Below are 23,199 nucleotides of genomic sequence, written 5' to 3'. Positions count from 1 at the left end.
AGGAGTTTGGTTAAACCAGATCAGTTGTTATTGTGCGAATTTTATTGGAATGATCACAGATGTGCTGTCACTTTAAACTTTTTTAAGTATCTGTGACGGTAAGTAGACCCTGTTTTATTTGATGTGGAAGGCTCTTTTCCTCACGGATCATTGTCGAAGGCATCCAGCGACAGCTGTCAGAATTTGGGACCATGGGTACGACAGGCACAAAAAACGAAACATTGTATCTTCAGGGTCGGTGTGGGTATCTGCTTCAATGCAGTTATAATGACGTATAGGGAGAAACGAAATTGGCTAATTCAGGCAGACAGGGCAGTCCAGGTAATCCCCGTCAGGAGTGTCGTCTGGCGTTTACCTATGGTAGATGTGTCGGGCCAAAGATTAAGAAGGGTCCCAACTGATTTCAGGGCAAAAGGCAAACACGATGTGGGGCTCAAACGAATCCTTAAGAATAACCCCGAAGTCTGAGTATCGTCCTTGCAAAGCAAAAGAGCCGTTAAAACCCGAGGCTGTGCAAGGAATTACTCCAGTCTTTGAATCTCTCTTATAGGCTGGAGTGATAATCCCCCGTGAATAATCACTGGTGAGAACACCCATTTTTTTCGTTCAAAAAGGCAAACATTCCAGGTGAATCGGGGAATGGAGGTTTGTTCATGACCTGCAGGTTATCAAGAACGCTGTTGTTCCGCACACCCCAAATGTTCCCAACCCCTATATTATAATGGCTCAAATTTCACCGGATGTAAATGGCTCTCTATTGTGGATTTAGCAAATGCCTTGTTTTGTGTACTGTTACACGCCGACAGTCAATTCTGGTTCACTTTTCCATTCAAAGGCAAATGGTATACTTTCACGTGACATTTTAAAGATTAATGTGAGTCCCCACCATACTTAACGTATTAAGTATTCTGGAGACTCTTGTTTTAACCGGGGGGTCAGCACTTCTGCAGTATGTAAACGAATGAGTAATCGCAGCATCAACAAAGAAACAATATGAGAAAGGTAGGCTTGCGATGCTCTGCCATCTACTCTCGCAAAACTACAACTTGTGGAACAACAGTTGAAGTTCTTAGGTCACTTAATATCTGAACAAGGAAAGGCCATTGGTCAAGACAGAGTTCAAGCAAACCAGCAAAATTCAAAGTCTCACATGAAGAAACAATTGTTATCCTTTTTGGTCATGTGACCCTACTTAGAATGTTTAACCCGCATTACACAACCGTTTAGGCGCCCAAAAGTGACATAGTTCATGGTTCAGGTTTGCAGAGCGAGAGTCCGTTGCAGTGACCCCTGAGGCCGAGAGTGCCTATGTTGAATTGAAATGGCACTCCAAATTACACCGACGCTGGGATTCCAAATCCAAACAAGCCTTTTGTACAAACAGTGGATGAGAAGCGTGCCTGCATGACATTTGTGCTGATGCAGAAATATGTGTGGAAAATTGAGGCCAGTAGCTTATTTTTCACCTCAACTTAGATCCCGTAACGGCAGGATTGCATATATGCCTCTGTGTCGTGCCTGCATTTGAAAAGTCTGTTGTAGCTTCCAGGGACCTAGTCGGCTTTGTTGAATTAAACCGACTGGTCCCACATGCAGTATCCTTAGTGCTTTCTGAGCAAAACACAGCACACATGTCGGCTGCACGTTGGCTCACCTACTTTGCTATGCTATTGGAGAAGCCTAACATGACAATAAAGCGATGTAACGTCCTTAATGCTGCTTGTCTTCTCCCCACAGAAGGAGACGGAGACCCACATGATTGTGTCACTGTAATTAATGACATTTGAAGCCCGAGACTAGCCGTGTAGGATTCACCAATTTAGAATCTGGATATGGCGTTTTATTGTGGATAGGTCAGCATTCAGAAGCAGAGACAGGCCAGTGTCTGGTATGTTGTAGCAACTACCCACGAGGTAGTCAAAGCGGGATCATTTCCTTCTCATTTGGCAGCGCAAGCAGCAGAGCTGATTGCCTTGATTGAGGCCTGTAAATTGGCCAAAGGAAAAACAGTGAATATTTACATCGACAACAGATATGCATTCGGGGTTGTACATAATTTTGGATCCCTGTGGAAAAACATGGGCTTCTTGACCTCCACTGGAAAGCCAATCACATAAAATGGCCTGATCTCTGACCTCCTGAAAGTAGTCCGATTGCCTAAATCAATCACTGTATGTACATGTGAAGCCCACAGGAAAAATTATGATTCAATTTCTCAAGGCAATGAAAATGTAGACTGAGCGGCAAGGACGGCCGCCAATCAGCCGCCAAGTGATGAGTTTGACATGTGTATGTCAAATATTTGTAATCCAAAGCAGACTTATGGGAGTTACAGTCTCAGGCCACATCGAAGAAGAAGCGTGAATGGACAAGGGCAGGGTGCAGAATGAGGGAATGGGTGTGATGTGGCCCCAGTGGGAAACCCTGTCTACCACGATCTTTATTCCCTTTCTATGCCAAAGTAACACACGGTAAGGACCATGTGTCAAAAGTGGGGATGTACGACAATATTTCAGCACGCTGGTACAGAAAGGGATTTACTCATTACTCATAAAAATAATGTGAATAATGTGTTATCTGTGCCCCTAATAATGTGGGAGGGGAATACAAATGAATCAGGCAGAACACCCCCCAATCCTAAAGACCCTTTGAACATTTACAGATGGATTTTATTGAACTAACACCCAGCGAAGGGAAAAGGCATTGTCTGGTAATAGTTGACATTTTCCCATGAGGTGGAAGTGCTCCCATGTCTAAACAGGATGCCAGTGCAGTAGCCAAGGCTTTGCTAACTGAAATAATTCCGAGATGGGGCATCCCTGAAAGGCTAAGCAGCGACAATGGAAAGCCATTTATAAATATTGCCCTACAGCAGATCAGTGATTACTTGGGAATAAAGGTGAGGCAACATTGTGCCTACCACCCAGCGAGCGGTGGGGCAGTGGAAAGAGAGAAAACTACCCTTAAAAATAAATTGGCAAAATGTTGTGAGGAACTAGAGGTGACATGGACAAAGGCATTTCCAATTGTGCTAATGTATATGAAGGAGAGGAAGATTAAATATTAGGACGTTTGAGATTGTGTTTGGAAGGTGGCCCATTACAGGAATTGGCAAAGACCGATTGTAAAACAGATAACAGACCACTGTGAGGACGAGATATTATGTTACAGTATAAATCTCTCCACACTTCTGTCTCAAATACAGAATCAAAAGAAAGGCAGCACTACCCCAATCAGCAGAAGGGAAGATGCACAATCGAGAACCTGAAGACTGGATCGTGGTGAAAGACTTCAGGAGCAAAAGCATGAAGGCGAAGAGCTGGCTGGGACCGTTCCAAGGGCTCCTTACAACACAGACAGCTGTTAAGATCGCCGAAAGAGCCACGTTGATACACGCCAGCCGTTGCAAACGTGTAGCTGACCTTGAGGAGACATCGGACAACACCGGATCCAAATAAGTGTAAGTAATGATTAGAAGACTCATCGAAATATGGGGCTGCATGGCAGGACGAGTCGAGAAGGCAGGGGTGTCTGGGATACAACAGCAGACGGTAATCTAAACCAAGGATGTTAAGTTGACCTTTACATGCCACCCATGCCCGTTTGGTAACCAGGAAGACTATAAATAAAGCAATAAGTATTTACACAGAGATCCTTGTGTACCCAGTTGCTGGCACTGAGTGATATCCATCACGGCTGCAGGTACGCCTGACACGGGATATCGGTTTCCTGTTATCAAAGAAGGAGGTGCCATGGCAAGGGTAATAAAAACCAAGATTCAGAAGAGCGATGAGGAAGCCTGGTGATGTGGAATAGATAGACCCTTCTCTGATATCTATAGACAGGTGAATATAGTGGTAGAGCCTCGCACCCACCCCACCCGAGATGCAGTGCAGAAGGTCCTCCAAGAAATAGTAGCTCCTGGATTCGAAAATATGAATGTCCAATGAGCGCACTGCAGATGGGTGGAAAGGCCTTTTCCAAGCTGACAGAAATGGAAGAAAGAAATAAACTGAATGTGCAGCTAAAATGATCACAAATGAAAAAAGTAAAAGTGGATTCATTGAGAAAACATACAGCGCCATATTTCACTTTCTGTGGAAGTCTACTGTTAAGGACTCAGTGATCTCACTGCTGTAGCAATGGGGGATTTCCTCTGACCGTTTATGTTGTTGACAACCTTCCCAAAGGAGGGAATTTGTATGGAACTGGCAATTAATCCAGTATTGTCACAAACAGGATTCAGACTAGCATAAAAGAAAGAAGTGTGAATCCGGGAAATCTGAATCAACAACAGGAATTGACAGGGAAACTCTGCAGGCCTGACAGCATCTGTGGAGACAAAGAGATTTATTGTTTCATATCACAGATTCAGGATACTTACGCTTTTTATTGTTTTATTGCCTGGGTAATTGTCAATTTCACTTCACGAAACAGCATACTTACCAGAATCTCTCATTAGCTGACAGACGTCATCTGTAAAAATGCAAAATTCCTTTATCGGCTGTAATGCTGTTGCTGTTGTCCTGAGTTGGCGAAAGGCTGGCCTTCATTACCTTTTTCTTCTCCTTTATGTCGATGAGCAGTCATGGTGAATGGAGAATTTCTGTTTGTGTCCCTTTGTCTCTCTGTATCATGTCACTTTCTTCTACATTCTCCCACTCTCTGTCTGTCAATATCCCTCATTTTTCTTTGAAAAGTGTTAAAATCGGAGGCTGTTCCGTGGCTTTCTCCGCACCCCCCGGCCAGAATGTGTAGAACTGGACTCACAGTCTCCAAGTAATGTCTGTGTTACTTAGGTCTGAGATCAGGTGACATTTGTTCACTCAAAACGTTATGAGCTTTTACAATTCTAAATAGAATTCATAATAGACCAGAAAAAAAAGCAGTTTCACTCCAATTATAGGATTTCTGTGATGCCATTGCCGTTTCCCGAAAATCAATGAATGGTGACAGCTGACAATGAGAGCCATTATCTCATTGGATGCGTTATTACTACAACATTGTCCTGCAAGTCTACAGTGTCTCCTGCGTCACTTCATTATTCCCAAAAAAATTGAAAAGACGGACGGACAATAATAGTAGAAATGATAGACAAATCCTTGTCGAACAGAGTAAAAAGAACTCTGTGTTGAATTAGCAGGATAGAACATAGACTACTGGGTCCACATCAGGAGGTAGGGCTTGGTAGCACGAAATAATAACGGTCTGAGCTCAAACACAAGAAGCATGCTGAGCCGTCACTTTCGCGATGTTGGATAAACAATACGGCTTTTACAAGAAGTTTAAACAATGAAATTTCAATGTACAGAACATTTGACAGAATGTGGCACCATTAACGTCTGGTTATTACCATATGATTTAACTCACGAAACCTCAGACACCGTTCTTCAAATCAATAAGTGCATTTAATGAAGTATTTGATCACAGTTAATCGGACTACCTTTCTGTAATAAAGCTGCTCGATGAGAATTTATATCAACGTCCATTTGTGCAGGAAAGAAGTTCACAGCTGGTGACTGTCAACTGAAAATGTACAGGAACAGGCAATCTCTTCTTGCTTTGATTTCAAACTGATGCCTTCACCTCTTTAACCTGACAGGATAAACAGTATGCGTTCATCCTCTTGGGGTCGATTTACAGCCTGAATGTGCACAGAGGGAAACTCATTCCAAGAGACCAGGGTATTTGTGGTGAATTTACCAGGAGTGGTGTGTGAGTTGGTGTAACAGTGGGAAGTACGGGCTAAACCATTAGCACTGACATTGATCCTTGTACCAACAGCTCCTCACTCACTTTCTGCCTCATTCAACTCAGTCATCATTGACTTTCAGTTTATCCTACTTTCCCTTCGAAACTTTACTTTTGTTCCGGACCACTTTCGGATGTACACTTGAAAACTGCAGTTTTTTCAAACGACATTCTGGAGAATGCACGTCATTCTTTGGGATAGGCTTCACTGCCCTAACATAATTACTCAAGAGATTGAGATGGTAAGTTACTTTACTTCGTCCTCGAAGTGCTCAACACAGTGATACAGCCATGATGTCGATAGGGAGGGAGTTCCAAGAATTAGACATAGCGACATTGAATGAACAGCGAGATAGTTTCAGCTCAGAAGGGCGAGATCCTTAGAGGGGATTTGCAGTGACAATTTATTCGGTGTATGCGCTGCCATGGCTGCAGAGGATGTGGTGGAGGCTCGTACAATTGCAACATTTAAGATGCATTTGAAATTGTATATGAGTAGGAAGGGTTTGGAGGGATATGGGCCGTGTGCTGGCAAGAGGGACCAAATTTGGTTGGGATTTCCGGTCAGCATGGACAGGTTTGACCGAAGGGTCTGTTTCCCTGCAGTACATCTCTATGACTCTATGATTCCAGTTGGATGCAATCAATCACTGGATTCCTTCTGGCAGAACCGGGTCTGTGCTCTCTGTTGAAGCAGAAAATGGTTTTCATTCAGAGTAGCCACAAGAAGAGAAATAAGTCTTCATTTCCTGACTTGGAATTTTATCCAGGCCTGGGCGATTCAAACCCAGACTCTGAAGCAGGGACTCCACTGAAGTTGACAATAACCCTTTCGACCTAACCTGTACAAACTCTTGTGCCTATCGTTCTTTGTCCCCACATTTTGAAGCACCGGTCCTTGCCGTGGGTGGTGAAGCAGCTAACTACTGCCTCGCAGAAAAACCGTGGGGTCAGAGACCCGATCGATCTGTCATGCAGCGGGGATTGCATTGCTCAGAACAGACGTGTTTGCTGTGTGGGACTGAAATTGAGCTCGATCACACACAGATACGGTGTAACAGCTGCCAACAGATGTGCCGACGGTTGGGACAGTTTCATTCACACTCTGGGAAAAAGACTGGATCCTAAATTCAGGGGAGATAAGTGTCACAGAAAGAAGGCTGAAAATTGGTTTGGGAATGATATGAGTCATGATCGAATGACCAGATGGGCTGACCAGACCAGATGGGCTGAAAGCTCGAACTGTCCTCCGATGCCTTCTGGTCTCTGACCATCCAGTATATAAGGAAATAGAAACAGAGTTAATCGTGCATTTCGAAGTCCTCCTCTCTTAACTCGGCAATGGAACAGTTCTGCTATTAAATTTTGAGACTCAGAGAATGTTTGGAGACGGAGTAATAAAAGAGAAACTGAGTATAAAGTTGAGAGTCAGGAGATATTCAATAAAATAGGTAGACGGAAATGGACGTGGAGTAATAAGTGTCACTGGTGTTGAAGACGGAACTCGGTTTTCCATTCCAAGATTCTACCAGACCTGCTGAGAGTTTCCCGCAATTTCTTTTGTTGGTACTAAAACAGAAGGGAAAAGTCTGATCCTGGACCAATCAGCCCTGTCTGCTCTGTGGACGTTTAAATTCCCTATTCGAACAAATCACTTCTGACCCACACAGAAACCTCACTATCCTGCATCACCCCCACCCCTGTTACTAAAAATAAGCTGTTCATTACGTAAACACATATGGGTACGCAACAGCATCATTTACCGAGTGAATTGGGAAAATTTCAGGGAGAGTTTCATTCGGTTTCCATCTGGGCATTCTCATTCAGTTAATTCTATTGCAGCACCATTTGACATGCAGCTGTCACTGTCATGTGGCCATTCGCATTCGACGTCTCTGGACATTTTGGTTGTGGGACGTTTGGAATGGAACCTCACGTTTTGGAAGGGATATCGTTTATAGCATATTCGGCTGAACTGATAACCTTGTCTCTTGCACCTGCAGTACGGTGGAGACAGTTTTCATTCAGAAACCAAGGGATGACCAAAACGGAGGAAAAAATGTGTCAACAAAACCTGCCTCAGCGAGCGAATTCGCTCTTGCAACATTAAAGGAGAGCGGCATAACTATTAACAAACAACAGCGCCCTGCGTGGGTCTCGACCCACACCAGTGAGATTAAAGGTCTCAAACTCTACCGACTGAGCGTACCAGGACAGGATTGGTGTTGGTTAATTTATCATTTCATACTGAGTTTAATTCAGCTGACACGGCAATTTTCAAAAATCTCGTTCATTCCTCCCCATTGCAAATAACATTATCCAAGTCTTTCAATTCTCAGATTTATTCCTAAAGAACATTACAATTCATTTAGGCCTTGCCCCGGGATTTTTGATTCTCTGTTAATATTTTCATATTTTGACCCTGATCCTTAGGTCACGGAAGTGATTCCCAGACACTCTGGCAGACTGCAAATCAATCGGGAAAATACCTCAGGAAACCAAATCATTTCTGATTAGAGTGTAGGGAATCCCATCTGCTGAAGAGACAGAGTCCTCACAATCAACACTTTCTTTGTTCTACCTGCCTACAAAGTTTCCCACTTCTAATATTCAAGAAAGGAATTCTGATTATAAAATGTTTTAAAAACAGGAACAATCTTCTGAAGACATTTCCAATTTGAATTGGAATGTTTTACCCTTTCACACGGTAACAGCCGTTCCTGAGCAAGGAGTTTCCATGAGCTGTGTCCCAGGGCTGGGCAGGAAGCCGCTGATTGAAACTGCAGTGGCCCCTTTCTGTTGGCAGCAGGGGCTTGTAGAGAGTGGGGTCACATTTTGCTGCACGTGACCGTCTCACTCATTGCGGACTCAGGGTCAATCATGGATGAGTTCTCTTTTTTGTATTGTCAGTACTTGGTCGATCTCAATACTTGATGTGAAATATTTGAGGCTCTGTGCTCTTTTTGGGCTTGGACAACCAACATTTCAGCCAAATGCTCTGACCATTTGAGACACAGCAACTGGCAGCAAAATTGTGCGCGTACACATCCAAACGCACAGTGATCGAGAGGATGTGGACAGCAGTAGTTGTCATTATTTTAAGAATCAGTTGCTCATGTTCCCATGTTTATCGCAGAGAGGGTGAGAGACTCGAGGAGTAACAAACACACCCACAAAGCAATAGCAGGACCTGTGTAGTTCTATCATAAAAAGCTGCCTGCAGTTGTTCTATTGCAAAGTTGGGTTTCAAACACACGACGCAATAGAGACTGGATCCTAAACCCAGCACATTAAAACTTTCTGGATTAGTGGTGCTGGAAGAGAACAGCAGTTCAGCCAGCATCCGAGGAGCAGTAAAATGGACGTTTCAGGCAAAAGCCCTTCATCAGGAATACAGGGTTTCGCCCGAAACGTCGATTTTACTGCTCCTCGGATACTGCCTGTACTGCTTCGCTCTTCAGCACCACTAATCCTGAATCTGGTCTCCAGCATCTGCATTCATTGCTTTTACCTACATTAAACCACTCGGCGACGCTCCCTGACGATAACTAAGTGCCAAACCTGTCAAGACTAATGTTTTAGCATCGCTTCGCTTCAGGCAATTTCCCCTGACACTTTCTATGAATACCTTAGCATAATTTTAAAAATATGTATTTACAACGATTTGAAAGATTTGCACGGTATGGACATTATTGAGAAGCTGAATGTTCTTCGACAGTTTTCCCAGGAGCTTCAAGCCTGAGGGAAGTCCTTGGAAAAGTTTACAAAATCATGAGGTAGACGAGCAGAGAACATAGTCAATCTACACTTTTTCAGAAGTCACATGAGTTTACAGTGAGATAGCATAGGTTTAATGTGAGAGCAGTACAATTTGAAAGGGACGTGAGCGGCACTTGTTTTTAATACAGGCATTTTTGTGCGTGTGGAATAAATTGCCACATTTAGTGGCAGAGTTTGGTGCACTCACAATACTTCAAAGGCATCTAAATGGGTATGCAGACAGGAATTGTTCGGACAGATAAGGGACAAATATTGGCAAATATGTTTAGATCAGTTACGGTCATCTGTTCAACAGGTGCAAGTTGGATAGTAAGGTTTGCTTCCGTGCTCGGCAATTTTGTGACACTCCAGTACCTGACAACACTTTGAATAGACCACTTGCAAAAACGCATGCTGTTTGTTCCTAAGTCAGCGTGTTTGAATTTAATTTTTTTCTTGAGGCGTAATGTTTTGAAATGACACAGAGAGGAATGTTTTCCAGACATTTACAGACAATGACCATTCTCCTTGATACATTTCCAAGTTTTCCATTAAATAATTTCGTTGACTAAAAAAAACCCTCACAAATCGTGTTATCCCCTTAACTCTCCAGTGAATCCAAAAACTGACAGCTCTTAACGTGGACCAGGTACAAAACTCAAAAGGCAGAGTCATTATCAGACACACAAACTCATTACTTCTGTCTGTGGGGCAGTGCGAGACGTGTATGTCAAGAATTGCTCACACAAATAACACCAAAGCAATTCCAAAAGGAGCTTCCCGACATTCTGGAGATTTAGTGCATTGCCAAGTAACAGAAAGTGCTCAAGTAACATTAAACAAAACAGGAAAATGTACCATGCAAAGTGAATATTACCAATTATATTCTCCATTAAATTAGGTCAGCAATGCGCTGGTGCCTCCATCAGATCGAGCAAGCCAATCTCCAGCCTCCCTCACCAGGACAGTAATGAAGGAAATGAGAGAAATATAACAAAGTTTCAATTTGCGATTGCCCACCTTTTAGCCACAACAACAAAAAACGAGCGAGCAGATTCAGTGCAGGATCTGGCTTCACAACAGCGGTGAAATAACGACGTCCACTCACTTTCAGGGAAAACTGTGAACAACTCACATTGTCCAGAATATGAATACACGGCGCAGGCTGTTTAATTCCCATATTCTACTGCTGTCCTGACATTCATACGATAATGTACCTTTCAAAGAGAGCGTTTGTAGCTGTGGAATGACAGTGGCAGCTATTTCTCCTCGCTCTTACTGCCGCCCTTGGTCGTGTAGGGGCTGCAATTCTCATCTTACACGCGGTAGTTGAGTGTGCAATTCTCTGTTGTGGAAAAGCGGAGTGTTTTGGAGCAGAAAGATGTGAAGTTTGGATGCTTCTGGAGTTCTTGTTGAAAGGTTCGGTGACGCTAGGAAGATGGTTTGCAGACTTTTCCTCCCTTTCTGGGTGACATCCTCAGCGCTGCAGAGGTTCCTGTGAAGCGCTGCTCTCATGTTTTGGTAAAAAGTCATTTGGTTTCATTCCCGCTGCTTCCGTTTGTTGGGATTGCAGATTGGGTCCAACGGATGGAATCCGTGGATGAGTGCTCTGCTTCCAGGAATTGTCTGGCTGTCTTCTGCTTGCCCTGTCCTGTTATTGTTTTGCTATTCTAGTCGAATGTGTGGCCCTTGCCGTTTGTACGTATTGCTACTAGGGACTGCTGGACTGACGCCCACACTAATTCTTTGCCAAGAACCAATATCCACCCACCTTCATTCGCAAATGCATGGCACACAAAGTTTGCAAAGAGGATTTGCTATGAGGTAATTTTTAAATCATGTTTCCCTGTGTTAAAAGCAAATTCTGGAAAGCGATATCCAGACTCCTCCAAAAGCTCGGACTTATGACAGCACCGTAACCGAGAGCCTCACTCAGGCAACAACTCACGAGAAACCAAGGCCCAATACCCATCATGTGCAGGTCAAACTTGGTTGACGCGATTCCACACAGGGACTGCATTAAACACGACATAGGAGAAAGAGGCTGACAACTAGAGAGCTGCATTTAGAATTTCATCTGGAATGTAAACGACTCGGACAGCTGTTCCTTGCAGTTATGCACAGAATATTGAATGTCTCTGATTCCAGGGCTTGTAATTCGGATGATATGACCGTCTACAGCACTGGTTACTTCCTTGTGTGAGGTAACTCCTGATGGAACACATGTCACACTCTATTGCTCATTGAGAAATACATCCAAAATAGGAGCTTAGAGCAGCATTTCTGTTGTCCTTCTGGTGCTGTCCCTGACATGCCCTGTGGCACTGCACTTATTCTGTATTCCCTGAGGGTTAGGCACATGCTTATACGATCGTATTATGGGCAGTAATTTGCATTTTCGCTTCAATAACGGCTGTGTGAAGTGGAGGTCCACCATTCTCTATTCTATTTTTCTCTTCTTATGCACAACTGCAATGCAGTAAAGGATCAATTAGTATTGAAAGATGATATACAGAGGCGTGTGAAATACCGAAGTTTTAATGACATTTATGCAATGGTTAGAGATTACCTTGATTCAGGAAATAAGGATGTAAAGTCTGTTTGGCTGGAGTTGAGGAACAGTGAGGAATGGACTCACAAGCATGTGTAGTTTACAAGCCCACTCGCAGTAACCACAAAGCGAAATAAATCGTACAAGGGGGAAAAAATGCGTGTGAGTGACAAAAATGGCAATAGTCATGCGTGATCTTAACTTCCCATCTAAAACTCTCCGTTCCATTGTAAAAACGTTTGGAGAACCAAAATAAGAAAAATCCCACATGTCCCATAAAACATCACGAGGGATATCTTGGTAATTGATTACTCTACTGGTGACTTAATTTTCCTATTTTCTTGGAAACCATCTCTTTAATTGTGAGCATCAGAAAAGGCTTTGTTTTGCCAGCAAGAAATAAATATGTGATTAACCTTTGTTCGTTTCATGTATAAGAACACTGAGACTCCTCTGCACCGCACTTCTTTTGCGTTTCTATCGATTTGAACACTAGTGTGTCTTTTGATTCTTAGCAACAAAGTATATGACCTCGCATTCCCTACATGAAACTGCATCTGCCAAGAATACTCCAATTGATGGAGGGAATCCTGAGGAAGAGAATGTACATGTATTTGTAAAGGCAAGGACTGATTCGGGATTGTTAACATGGCTTTTTGCGTGGGAAATCATGTCTCACAAACTTGATTGAGTTTTTTGAAGAAGTAACAAAGAAGATTGATGAGGGCATAGCAGTAAATGTGATCTATATGGACTTCAGTAAGGCGTTCAATAATATTCCCCTTGGGAGACTGATTGGCAAGGTTAGATCTCATGTAACAGCAGTGGACCTAACACCAACCCTTGTGGTACGTCGCCAGGACCTGGACACCAAGAAGAACATGTTCCATCAACTACAACACTGTTTTCTATTGGCAAGCCAATTACTGATCAAAGCTGGAATCTCTCCCACAATTCCATTCCTCCGCATTTTGTATAATAGCCTATTGTGGGGAAACTTATCGAACAACTTGCTGAAACCCATATACACCACATCAACCCGGTTACTGTCATCTACCTGTTTGGTCACTTTGTCAAAAAAGTCAACAAGATTCGTTAGGCAAGGCCTAACCATCACAAAACCATGCTGACTGTCCCTGATCAGATTATCCTTTTCGAGATGGTCATAAATCCTATCTATAATAACCTTTTCCAACACGTTACCAACAACTGCAGTGAGACTCACTGGTCCGTAATTACCAGGGTTGTCTCTTCGAAACTTTTTGCACAAGAGAACAACATATGCTATGCTCCATTCCACGGGCTCTATTCCTGTAGATAACGATGATTTGACGATCAATTCCAAAGGCTCATCAATGTCTTCCCTTGCTTCCCAGAAGGATCCTAGGACAGATCCCATCCGGCCCAGGGGACTTGTCTGTTTTCACAATCTTCAGTATTTCCATACCTAATCCTTGTGAACCTCAATCTCTACTACACTAGGCGCAAGTATCTCTGTATCTTCCTCGCCAACATTTTCATTTACGATAGCGAACAATGTCGAAAAATATTAATTTAGTGCTTCCCCTATCTCCTCTGACTCCACACAAAACTTCCCACTATTATCCTTGATTGTCCCAAATTTAACTCACGTCATTCTTAGAGATAATGCTTTAAATATGGAACATTTCTGATGAAGAAATCGAATTTCCCAAGTCTAATCAAATTACCGGCCTGGTTTGCAAGATAAGCTTTCTGAACTTTGAGTCGAAATTGTTCCAGCAGGAAAAGCATTCATAACGTATGCCAGCAGGACCCGAACCTACGTGGGAAAAGCCCAATGGATTTCTAATGCCATCGCCTTAACCACTCGGCCATGACTACAGACAAAGCTGCAACATTGAGCAGTGAGCAAATCAGCCGTGATCTCATTGAAAGCTGCCGCTGACTTGAGTTAAATGCTTCCATCTCCTTTCATACCTTTGCTGTTATTTGTAAGGTGCGAGACACCAATGTAAAAGAAGAAAAGCACAAACTTAGGAAAAGATATTTGCAGCCAAACTGAGTCAAAATTATTTATTGAAAGGAAAATCACACTTGGCAATTTGCTAGATCTTTTTGCGAACATGACCAGCAGAGGTAATCAAGGGAGCTGTTGATCTGAGTATTGTTGGACATGAAAAAAACAAAGGTTAGTGACATATTCATTTCTTTTTAGGGCGAACAAAATGCTCTTTCCTGATGGTTACAATGAAAGAGATGGTTCCCAATAAAAGACAGAGATTAAGTCGCTTGTAGATATACTTCAATGTGATATGATTCACTTTCAGCCCCGAATTACCCCAAAGATGGAGGGGGTGAGTTACTTTTCTTCACTCTTCAACTCCACAGCATGGAGGTAGAGACATGAAACCGCTAGAGATGGAGTTCTTGAATGCTGGAAAAGCACAGCAGCATCCGAGGAGCAGGAAAGTCGATGTTTCTGTTGCCAGTCTTTCTGCGTTCCGCAAACAATTTTTTTTGGCTCAGATTTCCAGCAACTGCAGCTATTTGTAATATGTTAACATTCATAATGTTTTGGACAAAACCAATGACCTGCTAGCATCGGAAAATCGGAAGAAGTACTAGTACAACGATATGTTAGCTGAACAATGCAACCATTCCATGAGCGGGAATTCGATCCGGGCCACAGTGCTGAGAGTACCGAATCTTCACAAATAAATAACAAGACAAGGCGATAGATACTATCGTATTTAGTGTAAATAAAACACCCTTTATGAACATTTTCGTTGCAGATTATTTTCAACTTGTCTTCGTAGATTTACAACGTGGGAAAAGGCCATTCCGCCTGTGTCCATTGCGGCTAATCAGAGAGCCATCTATTCCAGTCGCAGTTTCCAACTTTGGCCCAAAGTCTCGTGTGTTCTAATGTTCCCAGGGCAAATGTCAATGACTTTAACCTGTGTTCTTAAACGGCACAATAATGGGGCAGATGTATGACACTTCCACAACGACTTGGAACTCTTTTGAGGAACTCATGCTCATTTTCACCCACAAAGGGAGACACACAGAAAGATCCCCCCAAAGCGACAGAGGGCTCCGTTCTGGTGAGCTGGAATTTGAAATGGACAAATGCAAGTTTGAAATGCGGAAACACAGAAGCGATGCCCTGACAGGACTTCGCACGGGAGCATCAACGTGGGGCACGGTTAACGTGAGACATTCCCCTCCAGCCAAGTAGGACTCGAACCTACAATCTTCTGAACCGAAGTCAGACGCGTTATCCATTACGCCACTGGCCACGCGTCATGTTGTCGTCTAAGCAAGACCCTGCCGAAACTCAGCGAGAGACATCTGGTCATTTCGAGCTCAGGATGTGGAATTAGACGAGATGCATGACACCTTTTATTGGCGCCGCCACTTCACTGCAAATTAGCGGCTCAAAACGAGCCGTTGTTAGCATCAGCTTGATTTGTATTTTCCTGCAGTGCATTTGCGAAACAACATCAGATAGATCCCATCCGGCCCAGCTGCCTTATCTATTTTCACACTCTGCAGTATTTCTAATATCTCTTCCTTGTGAACCTCAATCTCTTTTAGTCTAGACGCAAGTATCTCTGTATCTTCCTCGCCAACATTTTCATTATCTATAGCGAACTCTGTCGAAAAATACTTATTTAGTGCTTTCTCTATCTCCACTGACTCCACACACGACTTCCCACTATTATCCTTGATTGTCCCAAATTTAACTCTCGTCATTCTTTTATTCCTGACATACCGATGGAAAGCCTTAGGGTTAACCCTGATCCTATCTGCCAACAACTTCTCATGTCTCCTCCTGGCTCTTCTCAGCTCTCTTTTTAGGTCTTTCCTGATATCGTTGGAACCCTCGAGCGCTCTAACTGAGTTTTCAAGTTTTGTCCTAACATAAGACTTCTTGTTCTTCTTGACCAGGGATTCCACTTCTGTAGTAAACCACGGCTCACGCGTTCTATATCTTCCTCCCTGCCTGACAGGTACATACATATCTAGGACACACAGGAGCTTTTCCTTGAATAAGCTCCGCATTTTTAATATGCTCACCCCCTACAGTTTCCTACCCCACTCTGCGCTTCCTAAATCTTACCTCATTGCATCGTGATTTCCCTTCCATCAGCTGAAACTCTTGCTCCGTGGAGTACACCTATCCCTTTCCATCACGAAAGGAAACCTGAGAGAATTGTGATCGCTGTCTCTACAGTGCTCACCTACTTCCAAATCTAAAACCTGGCCAGGTTCGTTACCCTGTACTAAATCGAAAGTGGCTTCTTCCCTTAAAGGCATGTCTACATACTGTGTCAGGAAGCCCTCCCGCACACACTGGACAAAAACTGACCCATCTATAGTACTCGTACTGTAGTCATCTCAGTCAATATTTGGATATTGTCTTGAGTGTTCCAGAGTTTTTCATTGTCCCACAGTCCAGATGAAGTTTGTATTCCTCACGTACGGGAGCGAGAATTCTTTCAATGTCTCAGATCAGTTCCTGTGCCTAGAACATCAGAGTCAATGTCCCTTCCTTTACTCGGACTGACAATTTACACTTCTTCAATCTCCTATGATTCCATTTCCCAAAGTGTTTCTCAAGATTTCCAAAGCTGGAGCCTAAATTATATGGTTTGCTCCCTAAACATTTTTCCAACTGCCAACTGACAATATTTTCACAGGATCTCTTCACAATCCTCTGGCTTGCACCATGTCTAGGGATGAGAAGTCCCGTTTGGTGGAGAGAGTTCCTAGGCTGGTGAGTTTCACTTTGGAGCAAAGATGGTTAAGTGGCAATTTCCTGCGGTTGTTTGTAATGATGGGAGAGGGAGCGGTGGGGAATGAGCACTCTGACGAGCAGGAGGAAGTGTTGCCAATGACCAGAGTCAGAGAACAGAGGACAAGGGATTAAGGGAATCTAATGAAAAGCAGCACTTCTGCTCAGGACGTTCAATAACAACTGCAGAAACCCGATGTGTCGAGCAGTGTATCTGGAAAGAGAAACCGAGATAATGTTTTAAATGTGGAACATTTCTGATGAAGAACTCAAGTTTCTCAAGTCTAATCAAATTACAGGCCTGGTCTGCAATACAGGCTTTCTGAACTTTGAATTGGTCCAGCAGGATAGCATTCATAACGTAGTCAGCAGGATTCGACAAAAACTGTACCATCTATAGTACTCGCACTGTAGTGATCCCAGTCAATATTTGGATAGTGTCTTTAGTGTTCCAGTGTTTTTCATTGTCCCAGAGTCCAGATGAACTTTGGCAGATTCTCGATATGTAATGCCATGGACTGTCACGGAATCAGAATTAAAAAGGTGAACAAGCAGCGAAGATAATCACCAACACTGCTTCACTTCGAAGTTTCCAATTTGTGAAGCATTGCCTTTCATTGGCAAAGGAGAAACATTTGTCCTCAGCTGTTTGCTTCAGTGTCACCTCCTTTTCTGCTGGAAGTTTCCATCGTTTTATTCACAGTCCCGACGCGATTTCATGATCTACTCCAGTGAAAACGTGTCATGGTGTCATCCAAGCAAGACCCTGCCGAAACACAGCGAGATACATCTGGTCATTTCGAGCTCAGGATGTGGAATTAGACGAGATGCATGACACCTTTTATTGGCACCGCCACTTCACTGCAAATTAGCGGCTCAAAACGAGACGTTGTTATCATCAGCTTGATTTGAATCTTCCTGCAATGCATTTGCTTAACCACTCGGCCATGACTACAGACAGCACCGCACCCTGAGCATTGACCAAATCAGCCGTGATCTCATTGAAAGCTGCCGCTGACTTGATGAGTTAAATGCTTCCATCTGCTTTCATACCTTTGCTGTCATTTGTAAGGTGCGAGACACCAATGTAAAAGAAGAAAAACACAAAGTTAGGAAAATATATTTGCAGCCAAATTGAGTCAAAATTATTCATTCAAAGGAGCTATTGATCTGAGTATTCTTGGACATCAAACAAACGTTAATGACATATTCATTTCTTTTTCTGGCGAAGTAACTGGTCTTTCCAGATTCTCACAATGACAGAGATTTTTCCCAATTAAAGACGTCAAATAAGTCCCATCTCACGCTGACACCATCGTGAGCGCTGCTGTTTCACAATGCCACAGAGTCAGGGTCAATTCCCGCCTCAAGCAACTGAATGTGTGGAGTTTGCTCATTCTCCCCGTGGCTGCGTGCGCTTGCTCTGGTTTTCTCCCACACTCCAAAAATGCATCGGTTAGATGAAATGGCCGTGCTAAATTGACGGGGTTAAAGGAGAGGAATGCATTTGGGCTCGGGCGGGTCGGTGTGGATTTGCTGGGCCGAAAGGCCTGTTTGCACATTGTAAGTATTCTAATCTACAGTAATCAATGACCAAGGTACAGCGCACGTTGTTCGATGGGGCATATATGACTTTTCAATTGTTTTTCTTCAAAGTTTCTTACAATTCAAACGGGAGAGGAAGGAGGGAAATGAATGTCTCCCGTAATTCTTGCCTTCTTTTATCATTCACAGGCGTTTTTTTTTCCTGTACGTTTTGTTTTTACACTATGGTTACTGTTAGTGTTCTTGTAAGCCGGCTGGTTTCCTCTTTCCTCAATGTTCTTCATCTCTACCCAAACACACTTTCCATCCTTATCTCCTGAATCAAAGTAATCTCTAACCATTGCATAATTGCCACGCAAACTGGGCTTTTCACACGCCCGTGTATGTCATTTCCCAATATTAATTGATCGTTTACTGTGTTGCAATTGCGCACGAGAAGAGGAAAACAAAATAGAGGCCGGTGGTCCTGGGTTTCAAACACACGTAATTGCAGCTAAATCGCAGGTTACTGCACACAATGCGATCACGGAAGCATGCACCGAACCGTCAGGAAGCACATAATAAGTACAATGCTGGATGTCATGTCAGGAACAGGACTAGGAACACAACAGAAATACCTCTCTTGGTACTATTTTGGACGTATTTCTCAATGAGCTGTCGTGTTTTACGTATGTTCCATCGGGAGTTACCACACACAAGGAAGTAACCAGTGCTGCAGACGGTCATATAATCCGAGCTCCAAGTCCCGGAGTCAGAGACACTCAGTGCCCTGTGTGTACCTACAAGGAACAGCTGTGCATGGGGTTTACAGGGTAACTGAACTGCATGACTGCAGCTCGATGGTCGTCTGTCTGCTTCTCCTCTATAGTTTTCTGTGCAGTCCCTGAGTGCAATCTTGTCAACTACGTTTGTCCGGCACAAGATGGGCATTTGTCACTTGTCTCTGAGAGAGGCTGTTGGTTTATGTGTTGTCATAATTCCGAGTGTAAGGAGGAATCTGGCTGTCAGTTCCCTGAAACTTACTTTAATAAATGAAAGCGTGCTTTTTAACTTGCCGCGTGGCATATACTCGTTGCAAAGTTCGTGCACTGCGAATCACGTTGCAGGACTATCCAATTTTGGCAAAGAATTTGTGTGGCAGCCACGAGTTGCCACGACCCAGCTATCCCTAGTAGCAATACGGACAAATGGCAAGAACTACCAATTCGATTAGAGCAGCACAAGGTTAATGTGACAGGGCAAACAGAAGGCAGCCAGAAGATTTCTGGGTGTAGGGCAATCACCCAAGGGACCTTTTCATATGAAAGTCTGAGCATCAGTAGAATCTGGGACCAAAGTAGTCTATGTTGGTTATTCATATTCCAGACAACTTACGTTGTTCCCCGTTTACTCTGAAAGTGAATAGACATAGCTATTTCACCGTTATTTCGAAAGAAGATCCTGCATTGAATCTGTTCGCCGTTTTTTTTGATGTTGTGGCGAAAAGGTGGGCAATCGCGATGTGAAACGTTGCTATACTTTCATTTCCTTCATTACTGTCCTGGTGAGGGAGAAAGGTGATTGGCTCTCTCGATCAGATGGGGGCACCGGCGCATTGATGGCCTAATTTAATCACGGATATACTTGGAAATGTTCACTTTTAATGGTTCGTTGTTGTGTTTTGTTTTATGATACTTGAGCACTTTCTGGGACTTGGCAATACACTAAAACTCCAGTAGGTTTGGAATTGCCTCGCTGTTATTTGTGCGAGCAGTTCATGTCAGAGACGACTCACAGTGCCTCATAGACAGCACTTAAGCTTCGGATCATGGTACTGCCTTTTCAGTTTTGATTCTGTTCCACGATAAGAGCTGTCAGTTTTTGGATTCGCTGGAGAGCAAAGTGGGTAATGCGATATGTGAGGTATTCTTCTTCAGCCAAAATCTTTGATGGCGAACTTGGGAAAATGTCAAGAAGAATGGTCATTGACAGCAAATATCCGGAAAACCTTCATCTCTGGATCGGTTGGGCTCATCCACCCTCCAAACAAAATAGCCAAACTCGCTGACTGAGTAACAAACATCATGTGTTTTTTTGCAACTGGTGTATTCAAACCGTTGCCGGTGGCTGGAGCATCTCAGACTTGTCGAGCATGGAAACAAATCCCGCGATCCAACCTGTCCTTGCTGAATAGATAACCGAAATTAATCCATACATTTCTGCCAATATTTGTGCCTTATTTCTCCGAGGTCTTCCTGTCTATACACCCATTCAGATGCCTTTGAAATGTTGTGAGTGCACCAGACTCTGCCACTAAATGTGGCAATTCATTCCACACACACAAAAGTTCTGTGTGAAAAACATGTGTCCCTCACATACCTTTTAAATTTTTCCTCTCTCACATTAAACGTTTGCTATGTAGATTTGAACTCGCGTGTCTTGTGAAGAAGTGCTCCCTGACTATTTACTCTGTCTCTCTTCCTCATGATTTTATAAGCTTCTATGAGGCCATCTCTAAGCACTGAAGCTCCTGGGAATCTGACGAAGCCTATTCAGTTTCGTTCTCATGTCCAAGCACGGCAAGACGTGCAAATCCTTGTAAAGGATTTCTAAACATGCACTTGCAAGAAGTGTGTCCAGCTCCAGCACTTGTTTGACTGCGTGGCCACTCTGGAGCTGCGGGTGGACTCACTGTGGAGTGTCAGCAATTCTGGAGAGTTATGTTGCCTCCCAGGTGCTCAGGCCAGGGATGTCGCCCATCGGCTGAAGAGCATTCGAAAAGGGGATCGTGAAGAGCCAGTTGTCTTGGTGCATACAGGCACCAACGGAAAAAAAAACGAGATGAGGACCTGCAGGGAGAATTCAGGGAGCTAGGAGAGAAATTAAAGAGGAGGACCTCAAAGGTAGTAATCTCGGGATTACTGCCGGTGCCATGTGACTGCCAGCGTCGAAATGAATAAAAAAAACGGCACAGTGAACACGTGAGTTGAGGAATGGTGCTGCAGGGCGGGTTTCAGATTTGTTGGATTTTGTGTTCTGGGGAATGTGGGACTATAAGAAATTGACGATCTACATCGGAACCAGACGGGATCGTATGCCCTTTCGGGAGTTTTTGCTCCTGCTGTTGGGAAGGTTTTATAATAATATCGCAGGGGGCTGGGAACCACAAGAGAAAACAAGTCGGCAGTGAGGTGGAAACTGGAAACGCTAAGAATGTGGAAGATAGCATTAATAATGGGAAGAGTAGGCAGAGAGTAGATGAATGCAAAAGAACTGGTGGCCTGAAATGCATCTACTTTAATGCATGGAGTATAGACAGATGAACTTAGGGCTTAGGTTGGTGGCTGGGAATATGTCGTTATTGTGATTCTTGGGGAATGTATCTGTGTGTCTCTTTCTGTGTGAGACACGACGTGAGTAAAAACACAGTGTGAGTATGTCAAACTTCAATCCCATTGTTGTGTCATCTAAGATCAAAGCGAGAACCTCACTGCCATTTGCACTGGAAACATCAGAACACATAAGGTTATGGACCAAAGCTGGAAACTGGGAATATAATAGATGAATGTCTTTAAAACAGACTGCACCATGGGCCAAATTGGATTTTCCATTCTGCAAAACTTGAATACTGGATTAGTGGTGCTGGAAGAGCACAGCAGTTCAGGCAGCATCCAACGAGCAGCGAAATCGACGTTTCGGGCAAAAGCCCTTCATCAGGAATCTTTCATTTTCCTGAGCTGGTGGAAGGTCATGTTTTAATTGGTACATTTCCTTTTAGTTTACTTATTTAGCAGTCAGGCCGAATGGAGAATTGTTTCTTTCAGTGTCTGCCTCAATATGTGTCTTTGTTTTTTCTATATTTGTCTCTGTATCCTCCTGGGCCTTTTTCACATTCTCCGACTCTCTGGCTGTCCATATCCCTCATTTCCCATTTCTGCTCTTGAAAAGCCTGACATTCAGAAACAGTTTGAGATTCGAACTGCTGAGAGGCTTTCTGACACCTGGCTGGAGTCGGTCGAAGTAGTCTCACATTCTCTGGATAATGCATCTGTGACTTCGACCTGAGGCAAGGAGACATTTCTTCCTCAAAATCTAAAGATCCTTTCGAAGTTAAAGTTGAATTCCTTATCCAACAGAAAAAGAAAGTAATTACATGAGAGCTGATGAAGAACAACGATGCATTTACTGTTGGTGTATAAAGAATGAATGGTGACAGCAGAGAATGAGGGTGATCATATCGTGGTGTCAGTGCCATTACCACAACATTTCCCGGGAATGCTGCAGTGTCTCCTGCCTCACCACTTAACTTCCACAAAACTGGGAATGAAGGAATGAGTATAAGAGGATGAGAAGCAGAAGTGCTTGTGGAACTGCGGGAAGAATCTCCAGGTTAAAATAGCAGTTAAAAAGAGCAACCTACACTACTGGATTTAAACCAGGAAAATGAAGCCGGAACGCGAAATCAGAATGTACAGCAATTCAAACAGGAAACTGAGTTTCTCGATCAGCAACACAATACTTCAGAGAAATAACGAGCTTTCAATACAATGAGCAGGCACCAGTGTGATGGGAGCTGCTTTCACCAGCTAAGCCATGGCGCCACGTTAAGAGCCAGATTTCTCGTCCATATGTGCAATGCCTGAACCACTTGATCACAGTAATTCGAAAACGCGTTTTCTGTATTAATGTTGCTCAGTATGAATGGCAATCAAACTCTGCTTGTGCAAAAACAGACATTTCAATGCTGAGCATGCCCCTCTAAAAAGGCACAGAAAAAGACAGTATCCTCTTGCATTGGCATTCAACAGATATTTTCTTCTGTTTAAACTGACAG

This window comes from Chiloscyllium punctatum, chromosome 7 (assembly GCF_047496795.1).
Source record: "Chiloscyllium punctatum isolate Juve2018m chromosome 7, sChiPun1.3, whole genome shotgun sequence".
Taxonomy (NCBI): domain Eukaryota; kingdom Metazoa; phylum Chordata; class Chondrichthyes; order Orectolobiformes; family Hemiscylliidae; genus Chiloscyllium; species Chiloscyllium punctatum.
Note: the sequence above shows the minus strand (reverse complement) of the source record.